The sequence below is a fragment of the Leptopilina boulardi genome, unplaced genomic scaffold (genome assembly GCF_019393585.1).
Source record: "Leptopilina boulardi isolate dan_hultmark-lab unplaced genomic scaffold, ZJU_Lbou_2.1 LbouV2_331, whole genome shotgun sequence".
In the NCBI taxonomy this organism is placed as follows: domain Eukaryota; kingdom Metazoa; phylum Arthropoda; class Insecta; order Hymenoptera; family Figitidae; genus Leptopilina; species Leptopilina boulardi.
The window spans coordinates 269,853-289,388 of record NW_026137898.1 but is presented as its reverse complement, the minus strand read 5'-3'; the positions used below and the strand labels follow the sequence as shown (position 1 = coordinate 289,388).

General features: G+C 29.1%; 1 protein-coding gene across 6 annotated transcripts in view; it reads left to right on the top strand.

Annotated features, from left to right (window-relative positions):
• Window positions 1–19,536, top strand: part of LOC127285353 (trichohyalin-like) — a 157,722-nt gene that overhangs the window by 97,073 nt on the left and 41,113 nt on the right. The window lies entirely within an intron of this gene.

The window sequence follows — 19,536 nt, the reverse complement described above, 5'->3', positions numbered from 1 at the left end:
AATGAATTCATGTTAAATGACATAGAACGTGGCGCCATCTGCCGGTCTCATTTTTGATGCGTATCAAATTAAAGAAAGAAGACTGTTTTAGGTTTCAGTAGATAAGATACATTCTCAGGCTGCGCTACGTTCTAGGAACGTGTTTTGTGCTTCCTTCAAGGAACTTTAAAACTTCTTATTGTAACTGACATGAATCATTTTTAAATTATACTGGCCCCACAAAAGAAAATTTGTTTTCGAAAATTTTTTTCTGAAGGGGACGAAAAATGTTCCCGGAACGTAGCCTCAGAACATGCCTGGCCTACTGAAAACAAGACCGAACTTGTTCACCTTAAAGGAACAAACCAACGGAACGTACAGAAGGACCTACTAGAACATACCTACAACGATGGCAAAATAGTCAGTGTTACTAAGGCATGTGCCAGTAAAAAATATTTGAAATTGTTCAAATGTTGTGTTAAGCAAATTTTGCATCGATTCGCACGCGCTCTTTTACCAAGTAACAGTTCTGAATATACTTGAATAGAGATATCCGCTTCATACTAAAAATATGACAATGTGTAAGTATTCTTACAGTCAAATTTAGTGCTGAAAGAATGTCATGATGATTTGTCGATATTTTATATTTAAAAATATTTTACAAGCATAAATTTAAAAAAGTACATGCACAAAATAAAAATTTTCTGACCTTGGGTACAAATCATGTTTAATAAATTTTTTTGAGGTCGCTGAAACCGAATCCGCTCTAAAAAACCTTGACAAAGATACCAATAAAAAACATAATTTAATGTTAGGATTCAGACCATGTATTTTATTTCTCAGGCCGGAAATTTTATTTCGTGTGCCTGAATGTTATTTATTTTTATGTTAAAATGGTTTAAGAGTAGAAACGCAAAATGTAATGTTTTCATTCGAAATGTAATCACCTGAATTTCTTCTAAGTGTCTCCACTAAAAATCCCTGTACAAGATCTTGTTCAAGAAAATTTACAAGTTCAGCAGCTGAACATGTTCAGTGCCGCTCAGTAGATTTTGCACACCCTACAGAATTTTAGGCGTTGCAAAAAGTTTTATATTTTTGTTTCTAATAAAGATAAAACAATAAACAAAGACTTTTTTTAAAGCTTATATCCTCTACTTTTCGAATATCTAAAAGGTGAGAAAAATGAATGACGATATAATACAATTTAGTGCACGCACATACATCCATACAATACAATAATTAGAACAATAATTCAATTGCGAGGGGCATCTTACTCTGGGAATAATTTTGTGTTTCAATTTTCTTGTAGGAAAATTAAGGAATATAGAATTTTAAAGAGTAAATTTTATCGATACAACTAAAATTGTATCGGCAAAATTTGGAAAAGGTCCTATCAAAAATTATTTTGATTGTATTGGTCCAACTTTAATTGTACCAATACTTTTAGGAAAAGGGGAAAAATAGAGATAAATAAAGAATAGTAATAATATTATAAACTTTATTTTTTATGAGAATCTATACTTAAACATTGAACATTTAACTTACAAATAATAATAGAAATAAGAAATTTTTTAAATGCAAACAATCTTAAAATGAATATTTTTTAAAAAACGTGTTTGGCCATCTCTCCCGGAATGTACGGGGGAGATGGCCATAGGCGTACGGGTGAGATGCCCAATACTTTAAAATCAATCTTTAGCTTTCGCTTTATCAAAATTTTTAATTTAAAGGGATTAAAGTCTTCTTTTCTTCTTCTGACCACATTTCGAACATTTACACAGGCACACAAAAAAAAAGTTGTCTGTTTCTTAAACTAGACATATATTTCCTATAGTATTTTGGCCCACTGAAACCGAATCTGAGCTCCGAAATAGCGTATCACGTCAGGATTTTGAGTAAAGTGAGGGTAAAGTATCTAAAAACAGTGTTTTTGAGGATTTTTAATATTTTTTCTCCTTAATCTGACGTGATAGAGACTTCTATATATATATATATATATTAAAGTCTTATTTTAAACACCTGTGGTATGATTGTTTATATACGTTTTTAAGATTTAATTACAGAGGGATTCCACGGATAAAACGAACAGTTGTCGGTGACAAGCACGGAGGAATAGTAAGGAGACCGATCTTGCTGTAGTAGCGCTTCTGAAAATGTCAGAAAAACATGCACGATAAGTGCCAGTTTCACTGCATTCTACTCAACCACCAAAGTAGCTGAGCATGCGCATTAGCCATGTGCTCTCTCTTTCTCTCGCAAAAAGTGTGCGAGTGAGATCTGGCTGACGTATATTTCTCAAGTCTTCCATGCGTGTTGTGATGAAGGGGTTATGTGTTATTATTGTTATTATTTTAATAATTATTATTAATGTTTATTTTAAAATGTCGTGCTGTGTGCCAGGATGTAAGAAAAATCTTTTTCATGACATACATAATAAATAATATGTTTGTAATTACTATGGCTCCATTATTCTTTTAATAATTACTTCAATTTATTGACACTTTAAATATTCCAATAGCATACATTATTATATACTTACACATGATTTTGGAGATACAATATCGTAATGGTAAATAAAATTTCTGAAATAAAAACTGAACACTAAGATTTTTTTTGTGACATCATATATGTATATCGCATAACCACACTTTTCATCTGTCAAAATTGAGGTCCAATGCGCATGCTCAACTACTTTGGCCAGTTGAGTACAATGCACTGAACCTGGCACTTATCGTACATGTTTTTCTGACATTTTCACACGCAGAGATCGGTCTCCTTACTATTCCTCCGTGGTGACAAGTTATCGATTTGGCTCAAATTTTTTAGGCGTATTCTACCTCTAAAAATACTCAACTAGCCAAAGTTTCAAGCCCCTATCTCATAAAGAACATTCACAATCGTTAATTTCGTGAAAAGTGACAACTTTCAAAATGAAGATTGAAAAAACCATTTCTGCTCGAAAAAATGTTAATTTTGCTCAAAAAAAAAATTGAAAAGGTACTAGTCGATGGGAAATTTTCCAAAAAATTCAATGCCGTTGGAATTTTTGAGCTATCTCTAAACGCATGCGCAGTAGATTAAAAAAACTGTTTTTTTTGTAAATTCATAACTCAAAAACACCAATTTCGATTTGGCTCTAATTTTCAGGAAAGACAGCTGAAAAGCTATACTTTAAAATGGTTATACCTAAAATTTGCATATTTTGAGTTTTTAACCATTTTTATGCAAAATACTTAGCTAATTCAAATTTTTTCAAGGTTTCCTTACAGTATTTCCTTTTTTGTGCGCATGCGCAGTTATATAGACAAAAACTAAGCCCAAATTCAAAATCCTCGAAAAATTTCCAATCAGTTATCTATATGTCGTTATTAGTCTCATAATCATCAAAATAAACAATTAGTTGTATTTTCGTTTTCTTTTCAAAAGTACTACATTTTTCCAGCCAATAATCTGCTTGAATTAAATTTGAAATGATATCTGAATTCGATTTTAAATAATCATTATATTTTATGACGTCATTGTACATGCCTGGCAATTCAAAAAATTTTTGCAAAACTTCGCGAAGATAAATGTACTAAGGGCATACAGGAACCAGAACACTAATATGCTTACCATTGTCTTCACGAAATTTTTCTCTTTCTCTAATTTTATTTTGTATCGGTTCAATTAAATTTCCACTTGTCCTAAAATGTTTCAAACGAAAATATTCCGAATCTAATTTTAAAAATGGTGTTTTTAAACTGTCCAACATAGATCTAATATCAAAACCGGCGGACTCTTCGAATTATATATTATTTAAAATTGTCTCGCGTAAAATTTTTACAGCTTTTCCGTTTAAAAATTGAGTTACATCTTCTACAAGATTTTGAACTCTTTTTCGGGGCATTTCAGAATATGTATACCACTTACTAGTAAGTAATGCTGCCTCTTCTGATAAGCTATTTGAAAATTGACACTTATCTTTATTGATATTTCTTTTTCTACTAATATCAGGAGTATTATGCAATTCTGTAATTTTTTATGTTTGCTGATAAAACGGTAAATAATCAAATACTTTTCATATTTTTTCTTTATTAATGCACCTTTGTTTCAATTAGGAAACATAAAGGACCTTGGTAGCCACCGCCGAGTACTAGCCGGCTCTACACAAACGGGAAGTTTTTGACTCGCGCGCGTTTGACGGAAAATAGTTTTTCAATAATATTTCGTAAACGGCTATTCCAATTGCAAAAATATTTTACAAAAATGTTTGTAAGACCCTAGTGAACATTTTTTTCGGGATAAGTTTTCACTGACTGAAAATTTTTCAGATAAACGAAGCCCTTGAAAATTTGGAAACGTAAATTTGTCACTGTGAAACAAAAAAATTCATAACTTTTTTCGAAATAAAAAAATCACATTCATACAAAGTTTGTCGTCTTAAGAATAGTTTAAACTATAATTCCTGTGAATTTTGTCAAAAAATATTTATAACTTTGTTTTTTAGAGCGAGTTGAAGTGAAAAATTTAATTAAACTTGTGTTTTCTAAAAATCCAGTTTTTTCGATTTACTCGAAAACCGAAGAAGATAGAGATTTTTTTCATAGAAGGAAAAAGATGCGGCATAAAATTTCCAGTAATGTAGTAATAAAAAAATTTTTTTTTTAAATCTATATTTCAAGCGTCAGGGGCCAACTCGAATGGCCGTACAAATTTTATGCGCCCTTTTACTTTCCGGCGGTTCGTACTCGAATTTGAACTCTTCATTTGCTAAAAGTAATAAAGAAAAACCTTCATTATAAATATATGACTTAAATAAAATCTAAACAATTTTTCTCACTTACTAGTAGCTTTTCTCACAGTTGCAGAAGTACAGTTTAAAATGACTTTTGCTTCTCTCGCTGGAGCGATTATTCCACTTTTTAACAATAATGATTTTCTGTTCACATATTGCTCGTTTATTTTACCCGAAGCACTGATTCCAGTGGAAACTCCATTAGTGACTACTGTTCTAAACGGCGAATAATAAGTGCCAATTGTTTCAGTTGGAAAAATAGACACTATCTTTTTAGCAAGCTCTTTAAATCTATCTTGGCTTATTCTGGTCAAATAAAAAAACAACAAAGAAATTAGATAGAATACAAAAAATTAACATGTAAAAATGTTTAATTGAAGTCTACATTCAATTTTCAAAAATAGGTATTAATGAAATAAATTACTGGTAGAGAAAATTCTCGCCTTCTTTTCGGTTGTTAAAATTTTTTTTTCTTCCCGGTTTATTACTTTATGAATAAGATTTTCTCTGACACGAGGTACCAGTATTTTAGCATCTTTGTACGAATTCAATATTAAGACACCGTTGAAATCTTTTGAAAGAAAATCTTTTAACCCCTGTAAACATTGTAATTTTTAATTAATTTTATTAGGAAACAAATATTGCTCAGCAAAAAATTTGATAAAAAATTTATAGTAATATCTGTAGCTTGATTTGACAACGGTTCCGGTATTTCTAAAATCTTCAAAATGTTAGGTTCTATTTCCCTTTCTTTTGACGTATTAGGCTGAGGATTGAAAGATTCATAAACGCTTTTCTATAACATAAAAGTGAAAAATTTCTATTTGAAATGTTTTCAAATAAATGAAGTCTATTTCTCTTCAAAGAAATAATATAAATAAATAATAAAAACTAAAGTAGAAAACTTACAGCACTTTGTGGAGCTTCTTCTGAAGATAGACCTGGTATTTTAAATGTATTTTGTATTGTGTTTTTTCCTGTTGTGTTACTCTGAGAAATCGATTTATCTGTGTACTTAAATCCAGCACAATCTTATCAGGATCTGATTCGATATTTAAATCCGTGAAATGGACTTTATTTTTAATATTTGAATTTTTAAAAGTACTGCATCCTGTAAGATTGTATATTTTAATTTAAGATAATCAATTCTAAATCAAAAAAATTTTATAACTAAAAAACAGTCAACTTGAAACATACCCGCAGTAGAATCTAAAGAGCAATATGAGATTATCTACAACACATAAACAATAAAAATTTGAATTTGAATAGTTGTCGATTAAAAGCTGTTCGAATTCATTTAAATCTGACGGTATTAATTATTTTTTAAAATTAAAAGTAGTGGTGCCTAATTTTACTAAAATAAATGATTATAACTTATAAATATAAATTATAAATAATTAATATGAATAATTTGATAGAAATAATTAAAATAAAATAAATTTTACTAAAAATAAAAATTTTTAATTTTTGTTGTAAAATTAAAATTTTTTTAATTTTTTTTAAGAAACAATTTTAAATTAAACTTTTTTTTTTAAATGACTTGTGTAATTTTTTTCAAGTACCTGTTCATGGCTGAAATTATTCAATCCAAACGGCATTTTTGATAAGAGCCTAAAATACCCTGAGATGAAGAAAATTCTGCATTATTATTAGCTGGAAAATGTACCTATAATTTAAAAAAGTAAAATATAAAAAATAAAAATCATTTATTTAAATAAATATCAATTTCTAATTGAAATATAGTTGATAACAAAAAATATAAAATCTTCAGTTTTACTATTTACGTACTTAATTACTTTAATAAAATAAAAATTTAAAACAGGAATCAAAATTAACAGGCAAGGTTAACCGGCGAAAAAAAAGTGTATATATAACCTCAAAATTTACCAGAAATTTCCGATTGCAGACATCCGTTGTCCACCTGAGTTGTAGCCTTAGATTTATCCATTTTAAAATAATAAGTAAAACGCACGCTGAACACACTTTCTTTTTATATAATATAAAAAACATGAGAACGTTAAATACACACACGTAGGGTCCATTTCAGGTAATGGCCTGTGAGCAGCACACTGACGTAAGCGCTCAACGCCAGCGCATCACAGATTTATCGTTGTGTCTATGATTGAACCCTTAACTGGTTAGAAATGAATCTAAAGACGCTTGCAGCGAACAAATCACTTTAAGCAAACGCTGATACACAGTTTCAAGTCATTGAGAAACTGAATTAAAATAAATGTAAATGTAATAATTGTTTTTAATTTTTTGCAACATATAATTCATTGCTTTTTCAAAGTACGAAAATTTACATAATTAATGTGACCGCTAATATAAACTTCAATTAAAATTACACTTCTCTCTAGAACACGATCATAATATGTATTTCTTAGTAATTTCTTTACGAGTTAAAACAAATCACTGAAACTGATAGCACTCACGTAAAGGAAAATATTAGCGTTTACTAAGATGTTTAGAATTCATTCAAATTGATAATTATTTCTAAACTTTTTGGCATAGAAACCTAAAATTTTCTATTTATTCCTACGGTAATAGAAATTATTCCAAAAGACCAAATTTTTTGGAAATGTGAATACTATTGTATTTAAGGTTGCTGATTACGATTTTAAAAATTCAAAATGGCGGATCAAATATGGCAGACAATTTTTCAAAAATGGCAAAAATGAATATAAAATACTTATAAATTACTTATAAATTGTTACTTAGGGGTTTTCGGGATTTTTGATTACGAATCTATAGTCATATTTTAACTATTCGTTTGTAAACGTTTTCTCGGCACCTTCCGTCTGTAAACGTGGGTCCCACTGAGTTTTTAATGGGTTAATGTGCTAAAAAATTATTATTGGTACTTTTTACAACCCTCAACTTCTCATATTAATCAACAAAATACTTTAAAACATTATTATTGCATTTATTTTTTATAAACAAATGGAGAAAACCAGTAAAAAAATAGCGATTCATTAAAAAATCATAACTTTTTGAAAAAAAAGATATCTGATCGTTCTATACAGGAAATTAAAGGTTAATTAGTTGGCTCTAAGATAACAAATTTTTTATTTCATTTATTTAATAATAAATGATTAAGTTTGGATAGGTGAAACAGTCCATAAATCATGTATTATGCATTGGTAAAAACACAATTTATTTTTAAAAAGTTAATACAAAAATTAAACAAAAAAAAATTTTTGCTTAGCTGCGAGTCGAGTGCACACCGTCTGTAAACGTGGGTCAAATCTGTTTAAGTTTATTGTAGCTGCCAATAAAGGACCAGGATCGTCACCTTTGGGCGTTAGTACTCTTTCCTACGTTACTTTTTTAGGTGAAGGGTTAAAAATCCAAAATGGCGGACGATTTATCAAACAATGGCAAAAATTATTATAAAATGTAAGCTTCCATATATAAGATTACTTTAAGCCTCATGTAAACATTCTTTAAGCTTACACTACTGGTACTTAATATTAATAAATATTATTTATTAATATTTAACTATTTTTTTCACACCAGATGATATATATTGTGATGTAGGATATACAACCCTAACGGGAATAGTTTTTTAAAATCTACTGCGCAGCCGTAGAAGCAATAATAAACTACTGCTCATAAATAATTGTTTAATTTATTTATTAACATTTATTAATAATAATGTAAGCTTACACGAAGCTTACAGAAAGATTACGGGAAGCTTACAGTAAGGTTATTGTAAGCTTAACTGTAACCTGACTACAATCTTACACTGCAGTTTACGGTGGAGAAGACATTTGCAGCTTACCTAAACCTCACCTGAAGTTTACGCTGTAATCTAACGAATCTAAGGTTTAAACTCAAGGGAAGCTTACAGCAAGATATTGTGCTGTGTGGGCGCAATCAGCGACCCTAAAAACCCCCGAGTAACGAGTTTCAACCTAATATGATCAATATTTAAAATTTTTGGTCGCTATATTGGATCCACCATTGTGGTTAACATCGTAATTATGACGAGTTCTGTCATCAATTTCTAAATTATTTTTATGTAAATAACCCAATCTTCGTAAAACTTTCTCGATTATTATTTATATTCGGATCGCACATTGTTATCTCGCTATATTCTTTCGCGATCTCTTCTTTTGCATTATTATTTACCTTTTTTCTTTTTGACTTTTATGGGAATTTACTTAATTTCTATATCTAAAACTGAATGTTTTTGGGTCGTTGATTACAACCCTCACAGCATGGAATATCCCGCGGATAACCCATATTCATGCTGTGATATTCGTAGGATATCCTATGGGATGGAAATTTGGATGTCTCAGGGATATCTACGGGATTCCTCTGGGATGTTGTGGGATGTGTTTTTGTTTCAAGATGGCGGACAACGCCTTAAAGTGTTGACGTGTGTCAGCAAACACATCGTATATTTTTTTTCAATTTTGAGTAATTTTGAGTCTAAACCACGTTACTTTTGATTGTGTTTTGGTTTTTGTTATAAATACATAAAATTTATTGAAGTTGTTGATGTTCTTCGTGATATTTTAAGGCATATGTCAAGTGACGCCATAGTGCTCTGGTGCGCCTATTATTTTTTCAGTAACTTTAAGTATATAATATTAAGTCTGTGAACAATTACAAAACAAATAAATACACTGTTTCTTTTGTATAGTGCTTTTTAAAAAGCAATTTTGTATATTCTCAACCTGGCCAAAAATTGTCGAAAGAAAGACAATTTTAGGTTATGTGTCGGGAAATGTTCTTTCATCAAAATCATGCATTATATTTATAAATAAAAATTTTATTTGAGAAGATTATTTCAAAATAAATGTTGTTTTTGTGGAAATTGTAGTTTTTTAATGGAAAAAGCATTTACTTTATTTGTTGCAATAAATAAAATTTCATTGTTTAGCATACCCTAGGTGAGATATCCAACGCGAGTAACCCACGGGACGGAAATTTGTATATCCCACCCACATAGCACGGCTTCTTGCTGTGAGGTTACTGTTAGGATATCTGTAGAGTTTGTAAGGTTACTATCATGGTTTCCCACATGTTGAAAATAATTACAACAAGGCATCTCACGATTTTTCCTGTGTAAGATCATGTACAAGTTCTTTTATAAACAACTTTTAATGTAAGATCCTACGTAGGATCCGAGAGATGATCTTGCGTGTGTTTCTTCACGGGATCCTTTTTACGAAATGTTGTATAAAAGTATTCCTAAATAGGTTCCTGCATGGTAACCTGAATAAGTTTATTTACAAATTTGTACGGACCTTTTTGATGCTAAATAATGAGTGTTCCTACGTGGTATCCTTTGAAGTTTCTTTCACAAGTTCGTACGTAACTTGCCCTTAGTAAGTAGTGTGTTTTCCTACATGATATCTTTTGAAGTTTCCTTCACTAGTTCGTACCTACAGTACTCTTTATTAGTGTGTTACTATGTGGTATCCTTTGAAGTTTCTTTCACAAGTTCCTACGTACCTTGCTCTTAATAAATAACATGTGTTCCTACGTAGAAACTTTTAAAGTTTCCTTAACTAGTTCGTTCTACATCGTTACAAGAATATATATTCCCACGTATGACTCTTAGTATGTTGACCCTATTGAAAAATCCTATAAAGTTTCCCACGTGTGATCCTTTAAAACGAATCTATTGGGATATAGTTTATATAGTTTCCTACGTAGGATCCTACAAAGGATGTCACTAAAAAAATAAAAATTAAAAAAAAATTGATCATTTTTTTTATTTATGTCATTGTTGCCTTGCTTGTTTTTCAATTTCTAGTATTCTGGAGAAATATTTGAAAATAAATTTGGAGGGACTGGGGAACATACGGCTGCGCAGTTAATTTTATTTAACAAACCATATTAGTGTTGATGAAGTACTTTATATAATATATATTAAAATATAATTATTCTTAATATATTTTCATATTACTTTATGTTTACAGTAACCTTACAGCAACCTTACGGGAAGCTTACAACAATTTTACCGTGTAAGCTTACCACGACCTTACTGTGTAAGCTTACTGTAAGGCGGAAGTTTTAAGATGACCTCAAGTTTACTGCACACTTACACGGTAACCTTACAAACCCTACATATATCCTTACAGTATAGTAATCTCACAGCAAGAAGTCATACTATGTGGACAGGGATATCTCTGGGATTTCTTCAATATCCCAGGGATATCCTTGTGATATCCCAGGGATATCTTTTTGTTGTGTGGGAAATATGATGTTAATTTAAAAAGATTCAAAATGGCGGATCTAATACGGCTTACGATGAAATTGTTTTTAGATTTTTTGGTTCTTGTTAGTTAGGTGTTTCTTGGAGGCGCTAATTTAACTAGAATCAAAAAAATCTGAAAACAATTCCATCGTAAGCCGTATTGGATACGCCATTTTGAATTTTTTAAATCTAACATCAGATTCGTCTTCAGCGACCTCGAAAACCTCCACCGAGTAACAAGTTTCAATCGATTTCATTCATTTCAAAATTATTTTAGCCGCCAATTTGAATTTTGATAAATTAACATCATATTTGTAATCAACGACCCCAAAAACACCCGAGTAGCAAGTTTCAAAGAAATCCGAGCAATTTTTCGAAAAAATCCCATTTTAGATCCGCCATTTTTAATTTTTCATATATATCCAATTTTTATATTATTAAAGTCACTGAATCCAAATCAACATTCAGAAGAAGCAAAAATCCAGTTTTAGATATAGAAATTGAGTAAATTTCCATAGAAATCAATTTCTCAAAAATCACCCTCCCACCATGCCGGTAAAAAGAAAAAACGAACTAACTTTTAGGTCGGAGTTTTTCTCTTTAGATACACCTTAAGGAAGAAAATCTACCATATGGCAGTCCTGGCACTTGAAATTTTTTTTCTTTTGTATGCCTGTGTAATTAATAAATTTTTAGCTGTACCCTTCAGGGTACATTCGACATATCCTGCTCTGGTACCTGGAGTTTGGCTTCGGTTTTCGAGTGGTACGCACCTCTTCCGAAAACCAACTTGTAATTAGCCTCGACTTTGATTTTTATTATTAATTAAATAAATTATAGGGGAGATATATGCAGGTTGAGACAGTTAGATATTATTTACCACATAACTAATAATATCAAATTGCCTATTGGCGTCTTTTTATTTCGTTAGTAGTAAACTATTTTTATAAGACAAAAGCTGTAACTCGTGTTATATGTGTTCGGGCCAGAGCACATAAAATGTTTAAGAATAAGGTGTTTTAAATCATTTTCGTGCAGTGAGTAAAGTGTATTTTATAGTGATAGAAAAAAGTGAATATAACATTTATTACATAGCTGTTTTTGTTCTATTCAAAATATAACAGTGACGTATGCAGGTTGAGATGCAAAGAGTCACTAGACTTTATGTCGACAACCTAATTGTTATTTTAAAACAGAAAGTTTTAATAAATTTCATAAATACTAGAAATCTCGTAGAATATATTCCAATTACTATCAAGTTCAAAAGGATCAAAATCAACCCTTAACGATCATCCTCTACTAAACATTTCAATAAATTGTCAGTAACTGTGAGACAAATAAACTAAATTTTTTTTTGTTAGTTCCGAGGACATTAGAAATTTAAAAGAATACTTTCCAATTATTATCAATCCCAAAAGGATAAAAATCAACCACTAACAATAATCATTCCCTCATGAACATTTAGATAAAATGTTAGTAATTGTAAGAAAAAAATGACAATAGGTTTTACTAAACATTTCAATAAATTGGCAGTAACTGTGGGACAAATAAACTAATTGTAAGCAAATTTTTATAAGCTCCGAGGCTATTAGAAATTTTCAAAATAAAATTGCGACTCAGATGCCGATTCTGATAAAAATTAATAAATATTTAAACTTTTTTATTCTTCAAACTTTTGAACTTTTTCTTTTTAAACTTTTCAATTCAAATAAATAACTAAACAAATTTTTAAAAATGACGCCGTTATTTATTTTCTTTTAACCATTTTACAATTACTAGGTGCGTATCAACCTGCAGGTCAAATTATTTTTTGGACAGAAATACCATATTCGAAAAATCAGACGTAAATTTTTTATTTTTGTAAAAAAATGACTACTTTTTTAGGCAATGTTGTAGCCTTAGACAACACTTTTTGAATGGCATATAAAAATTTTTAATAAATGTTTTTTGTTGAAAATTTTTCCAAAAAACAAAACCCGTCTCAATCTGCATACATCTCCCATATTTATTAATGTTAATGTAAAGTGACAAATTTTATTTATTTATCCCACACGACTCCCACATTATTTTTTTTTAAATTTATAATCATATTAAATTTCGATTGACAATCCGCCCCACCGATCAACCTTGTTGATAACCCGGGACAACAAGAAAATGAAAATTAATTTCCTGCTCTCCTACTTTAATTTTCAATAATATTTGCTTTCTTATTGTTGTTATATTTCGATCTACAGCTCCATAAACCAAAATATTACTAATCAGTAATTCAATAAGCTTTTATCTTTTTTAAAACCTTGTCGGTCTGATTTCGATCTCGCCAATTTGTAATTTTTCGTTTATTTTTCAGTGATTCACCCAATCCCTGATTTCCATCCGTATTGTACGTATCCTTAACGTTTCCGTGTTAACCCTTTTCCGAATTATTATTTTGATTTTAATTTCGACCTTGAACTCCAGCATTCTACAAATCTAATCTCGCTAACACCTTTGCTATATTTTTGCGATCTCCGTAATCAACCTTTGTTAAAATATCTTTTACAATTACAAAATTTATCTCATGAGGTTTCATTTTCGGTACTGACACTTTTACTAATTTTATTTCTTCACTGTAATGTACTTATAAAGAATTGTCTCTATCGCTAAATCTTTGACACTCCCACTCATTTTTTGCTTTCATCTTAAGTTCTAGAGAATAGAATTTTTCAAAAAATCTATTTTTAAACAATTCATAATTTGCCAAAGGAACCGCCACCGTATCGAACCACACCTTGGCTGATCCATGTAACGCGTCTGCGATTATCATTAATTTTTGCATTTCTAGAACATTTTTTCTTATACAGTATTTTTCGGAATCTCGTATAAAATCATGTGGATTTGATTTCTGCAGTTCAAACGTGGGTAATATTACACTGATTTGGAGCGATTGAAAATGGTTTAAAATTCCCTGAATTAAATCATTAAATACATTAAATTTTGAGATTAGGCAATCGAGTTATTTTTATTTGCCTGATTATTATTTGTTTGTGTATGGTTAGAAATATCTTTATCTAACGACGAACAATGCTGTACACTTACGTCATGCCTTTCGATGTTAATATTGCGTCAACTGCTCCTACACATTTCGTCCTTTTTCGTAGCCATGGCGATTATACAGTTATTACAATACAGATTAGTCACAAATTTTAGATTCAAATATTACCTAAAATATTTCAAACAATACAATTTATTCTCTACAAAAATTAAATAATTTTATTTTTCAGTCCAAGAAAAGTAAAAAGAAGCCTCTAGTTGGGCGCCAGTAGTACCGTAAAATGAGGTAAAGTCGGCGTTTGAGGGTAAAGTCGGCCGGCGCTTTAAATCATTTTAAAGTTTAACTATTACTCCGAGTTACTATTAATCCGAGTTTTATTAAAAATGTAGTTAGAATTAATGTAAATTAATAAATGAAATACAATATTTAAGTGTTTAAAGCGCCGGCCGACTTTACCCGCAAACGCCGACTTTACCTCATTTTACGGTAGTATTTTATTTTTTAGGTATTAAAAATTTTTAATTTCAACCTAAAAAGTCACATTTTATTCTACAAAATAAATACTATTTTTGCAAGTCCTGCTATTGTGGTAATTTTTTCCTTAAAGAATAATATATCAATAGTATAACCTTAAATTTTTAAGTCATAATATTAAAATTTAAATAACTCATAAATTTTTAAATAAAAACACGTAATTTTTCGTTTTTATCTTTCAAAATTTTTTTTAACAAACTTAAAATAAATTAATTTCTGTAAAACTAATTACATTTTAAAAAACACATCATAAGCTACCTCAGATTAAATTTTTGTGACAGTTAAGGGTTAAAAAATGTCTTTGTTTATTGTTTTATCTTTATTAGAAACAAAAATATAAAACTTTTTGCAACGCCTAAAATTCTGTAGGTTGGAAAAAATCTACTCAGTGGCACTGTATATGTTCAAGAAAATTTACAATTTCGACATAAGAATTTGAAACAAGTTATTGTATCGGAACATTACAAGATCTTATACTAGAAAATGTATATATTCTTGTGCAGGTATATACATTATGTCTTTGTTTAGTAAAAGTTAAGAACTTTAAATTCTACGTAATAATTTGTAGTATGCATAAGTGAAGAGTCTTAATAATTATAACTTACTAAAATCTTACATTTTTTACAAATTTACCCACACAGTACAATAACTTACTGAAACTTTACAGCAGACGTACACTGAGAAAAAAAATTTAGTGTTTGCAACAAAATTGTTTGGTTAGTCAATTTTGTTTCTTGTAACCAAATTTTGGTTGGCTGAAACAAAGTCGTAGAGTTATCTCAACCAAACATTTGGTTAGGCCAACAAAATTATTTGGTTGAACATTTTTAAATTCGAACCAAAATTTGGTTACGACAACAAAATAATTTCGTTAACACAACAAAATAGTTTGGTCTAAAAAATCAAATGATCGTTTGTTGTCCTAACCAAAATTTGCTTGCGACAGCCAAATAATTCAATTCGCTTTCAGTTCATAGCTTAAGAGAACAGTTAGTTTAAATCTCTTACAAAGATGGGTAGTCCAGTGGTCAGAGCTCCCGATCATCAGTTTTAAAACAGAGGTTCGATCCCAGGCGGAGATGAGATTTTTCAAAGTCCACAAATATTTCAATTGGATAAATATAAATTGAATGTTAAATTGATAATAAATAAATAATGAAATAAATAAAACAAGATGTAAATTCAGATGATCATTACATGAACATTTTGCTTCCTCTTTACTATCAGCAAAAAAATTTGCTTCCTCGTGGAGAAAGCATTAACATGAAAATAAACATACATTAATAATATAATAATATAAACATTTGAGTATACATTTGAGTTAAATTTAAAAAATTAATGGAAGTTAAAAAATCAAAAATACTATGTATTCTTTCAATGAGCTTACCTTTGTAAGGTTATTACTGTAGCTTTACTGTGTAAGGTCACTGTATGGAGGACATTTTAGGTTTACCTTTTAATCTTATTGTAAGTTTACATTTTAAGTTTCCAAAGCTTACATTAAAGTCTGATGTAAAGTTGCAGTAAGTTAATATGCTGTGTGAGTACATGTAAAAGAATATGAATGTGTTCATGTAGAAGTACTTATACATGAACCTAGACAAATATATTTACATCTTCTTGTACAAAAACTTGTTTCAAAAACTTATGTCGAAACTGTACATTTGTAAAAATGTGAAAAAGGTGAAAGGTTCAAGTTTAAGAGACTATATCTCGGAAACTATAAGGGCTCCCTATAAAAAAATTACACGTATAATTACACGTGTAGATTTGGCTACATGTAATTACACGTGTAATGCATACTTTAAAACTTTTTTAAAATTTTAAGAATTTGTTGCACGTGTAATTGCACATGTAATTCGTACTTCGAAACTTTTATGAAATTTCATGAATTTCTTACACGTGTATTTTATACTTTGATATTTCTTGAATATATTATAATCTTTTACACGTGTATTTTATACTTTGTTGTATGTTGTTGTAATGGATATTTGGAAACTTTTTTGACATTTCATGAATTTTGTTTCACGTGGAAGTACACGTGTAATAGATAGTTTTATGTTTCTCGAAAATTTTATAAATTTTTTACACATGTAATTCATGCTGTGAAACTTTTTTGAAGTTTCAAGAATTTGTACACGTGTATTTGATACTTTGATATTTCTCGAATTATTTTAAAACTTTTACACGTGTTATTCGTGCTTTGAAAATTTTTTGAAATTTTAAGAATTTGTTACACGTGTAATTACGTGTAATTCAACTTAAGTTTGCATTATAAATGAATAGAATAAATGTTTCGAAGTGTAAAAAACTTAAGTCACCACAAATTTTTTTCGCTTACTCCAAATTCTTTTTTTTTTACTGGGTAAAGAACAATATTTAAATTGCATGAAACATTATAATTATTTATAAATAATGCAAAATAAAAATATAGAGTGCGTATTAGGATTAAAAACTGTCAAATATGATGTTAGTCACAACTCCCCATTTTCTACATTTTTAAAATAGTCATAGAATAATTAATACATCGAAAGTTTATGAGAATTTTTTTTTTGTACGTCGAAAGTTATTAATGACAGCTAATTTTTATGCATTAAACATTGTGAATACTTTGAAAAAATTTGTGAAAATGACCTAAACATAAAGAGAAAAAAAAACTTTTAGAACAAAATTTTAAATCACTGTCAGTAAAGACACGAAAAATGTTTCCGGGTCAGTCCACTAACTTTCGTCTAATAGTGGTTGTGACCAAATATTTAAAAAATCTAGTTTCAATATATGTGAATGTCGATAATTCCCTGAGTTCATTAACCATAATATTATGGTAAAAATTTTATTCCTTTTAAAAATATTAAATATCAAAAGTAGGAGGTTCACGATGTGATTTCGTAATCTTAAATTTTTCGATTTTTTAAAAACCATTATTAAACATTTGAGTTAAATTTTAAGAATTAATGGAAGTTAAAAAATCAAAAATTCACATTTTAGTCAAAATTTCTAATTTAAATAAATACAAAATTTATCAGCTAAAATGTGAATTTTCTATTTTTTAACTTTCATTAATTTATTAAATTTACCTCAAATGTAAATTTTATATATACCAATCGATTCGTTTTCACGCAAGGAATACAATTATTTCATCTATAAACTTAAATTTAAATAATCACAAAATTTTCTAGCCAAAATGTGAATTTTTGATTTTTTAACTTTCATTAATTCTTTATATTTAAATTAAAACTATACTTTATATAAATACTGATCGATTTGTCTTGACGTAAGGACTACGATTTTATTATATATAACCTTAAATTTTTCTATTTAAAAATTTTTTCGATTAAAAAAAAATTTTAGGAAAAAAGATGATAAAATTTTTTTTTTGGGTATTTTTTAAAATTCTTTGGTCAGTTTTCAGATATTAATATGATAAATAAGCCTACCAAATTTTATCTAAATCCAATAAAACTGATCAATTTCAAATCGCTACATTTTTTATAAAAATATATTAAAATGTAGCTTTTTGAAATTGGTCAGTTAACTGTAAGTCTTTCAATAAACCTTTTTTTTAAATTAATTTTAATGGAAGGTAAAGAATATTATTAAAAATGAATGTGCAAAACCTCAATTTTTTTAAGCATAGACAAAAAAGTTATAAGTAAACAAAAATTTTGAAAATATTTCAATAACATTTTTTTCAAAATCACACTGAGAAAAATAATAATGTAATGTTAACAAAATAATTTGGTGGAGCACTTTTAGTTAAGATTACAAAAATTTAGTTGACATAACAGTAACGAAAGAAGCAATTAATCGAGAAATTTAGTTGGCTGTACCAAAAATTTCGTTCAAGCTTTTGCGTCTGTTAACTGAATAATTTGGTTCTCCAAACCAAACCGTCTGAATGCTCAATTGCGCATGCGCTGTTCTCGTAAATATGGCTTATTTCTCTGTTTACGGATGTCACACGTTAACCATGCTTCGCTCTTCGTGTCGTCCAGTTTTATTCAAGTGTTTTCGGGATTTTTATGTGTTTCAGAAATTCGGTAAAAAAGTGTGTGTAGTGATGCATATCGAACAGAGAGAATAAAGCTTGTTAAAAGAACGGAAGTTTTTCTCCAGCCTGTATACTTTATGAAAATAATTTACACTCACATTGTCACTAGGATTCTTAGTGTAGTGGTCAGCGTTCTTGATTTGCGTTGCGTAGTCTGAGGGTTCGATCCCCAGCAGTGTTAGGTTTTTCCGCAATAGAAATTAATTTAAGTAGACATAGGGTGGTAGGTAATATAAAGCGAAAAGAATAAAAGAGGATAACAAAAGTGATAAAATTAAGTGAAAAATAAAAAATATAAGTGTTAGCCAAAAAATAATTTGGTTGAGAAAAGAAAAAAATTTTTTTCATTTAACTAAATTTTTTGTTTGCTTAAAAACAATAAGTTAGTTGTGCAAAACAAAAAGTTTGGTAGACCGAACAAAATGATTCAACGAAAAAATTTAGTAGCCCGAACCAAACGGATTACTTGCACATATATCAAATAAAAAATTTGGTTTGGAGAACCAAACTTCAGTAGATGATACCAAACAGTTTTCTCAGTGCATATTTTATTAAAAATAATAAATTTTTGTAATAATTCTTTCGTTCCTGTGTGCAAAATAAAGTGATTTATGTTTTTGGTGAGTTCCAACATATAATTTTTAATAGGTTTTTAATAATGTTTTTTAAAAAATTGAAAAATTTAAGGTTACGAAATCACATCGTGAACCTCATACTTTTGATATATAATATTTTTAAAGGCAATAAAATTTTTACCATAATATTATTAATCTATAATTCGAAGTATGAATGTCTATAGTACACGGAAAGAAAAGGTATCGTTGTCCCAACCATAAAAATATTGTTGGTCATAATATTGTTGAGGCATCCATACATATAGCTGAAGCAGCTTTCAGTATGGATACACTGAGAAAACTATATGTTTGATTCAAACATATTTTGTTTGAATT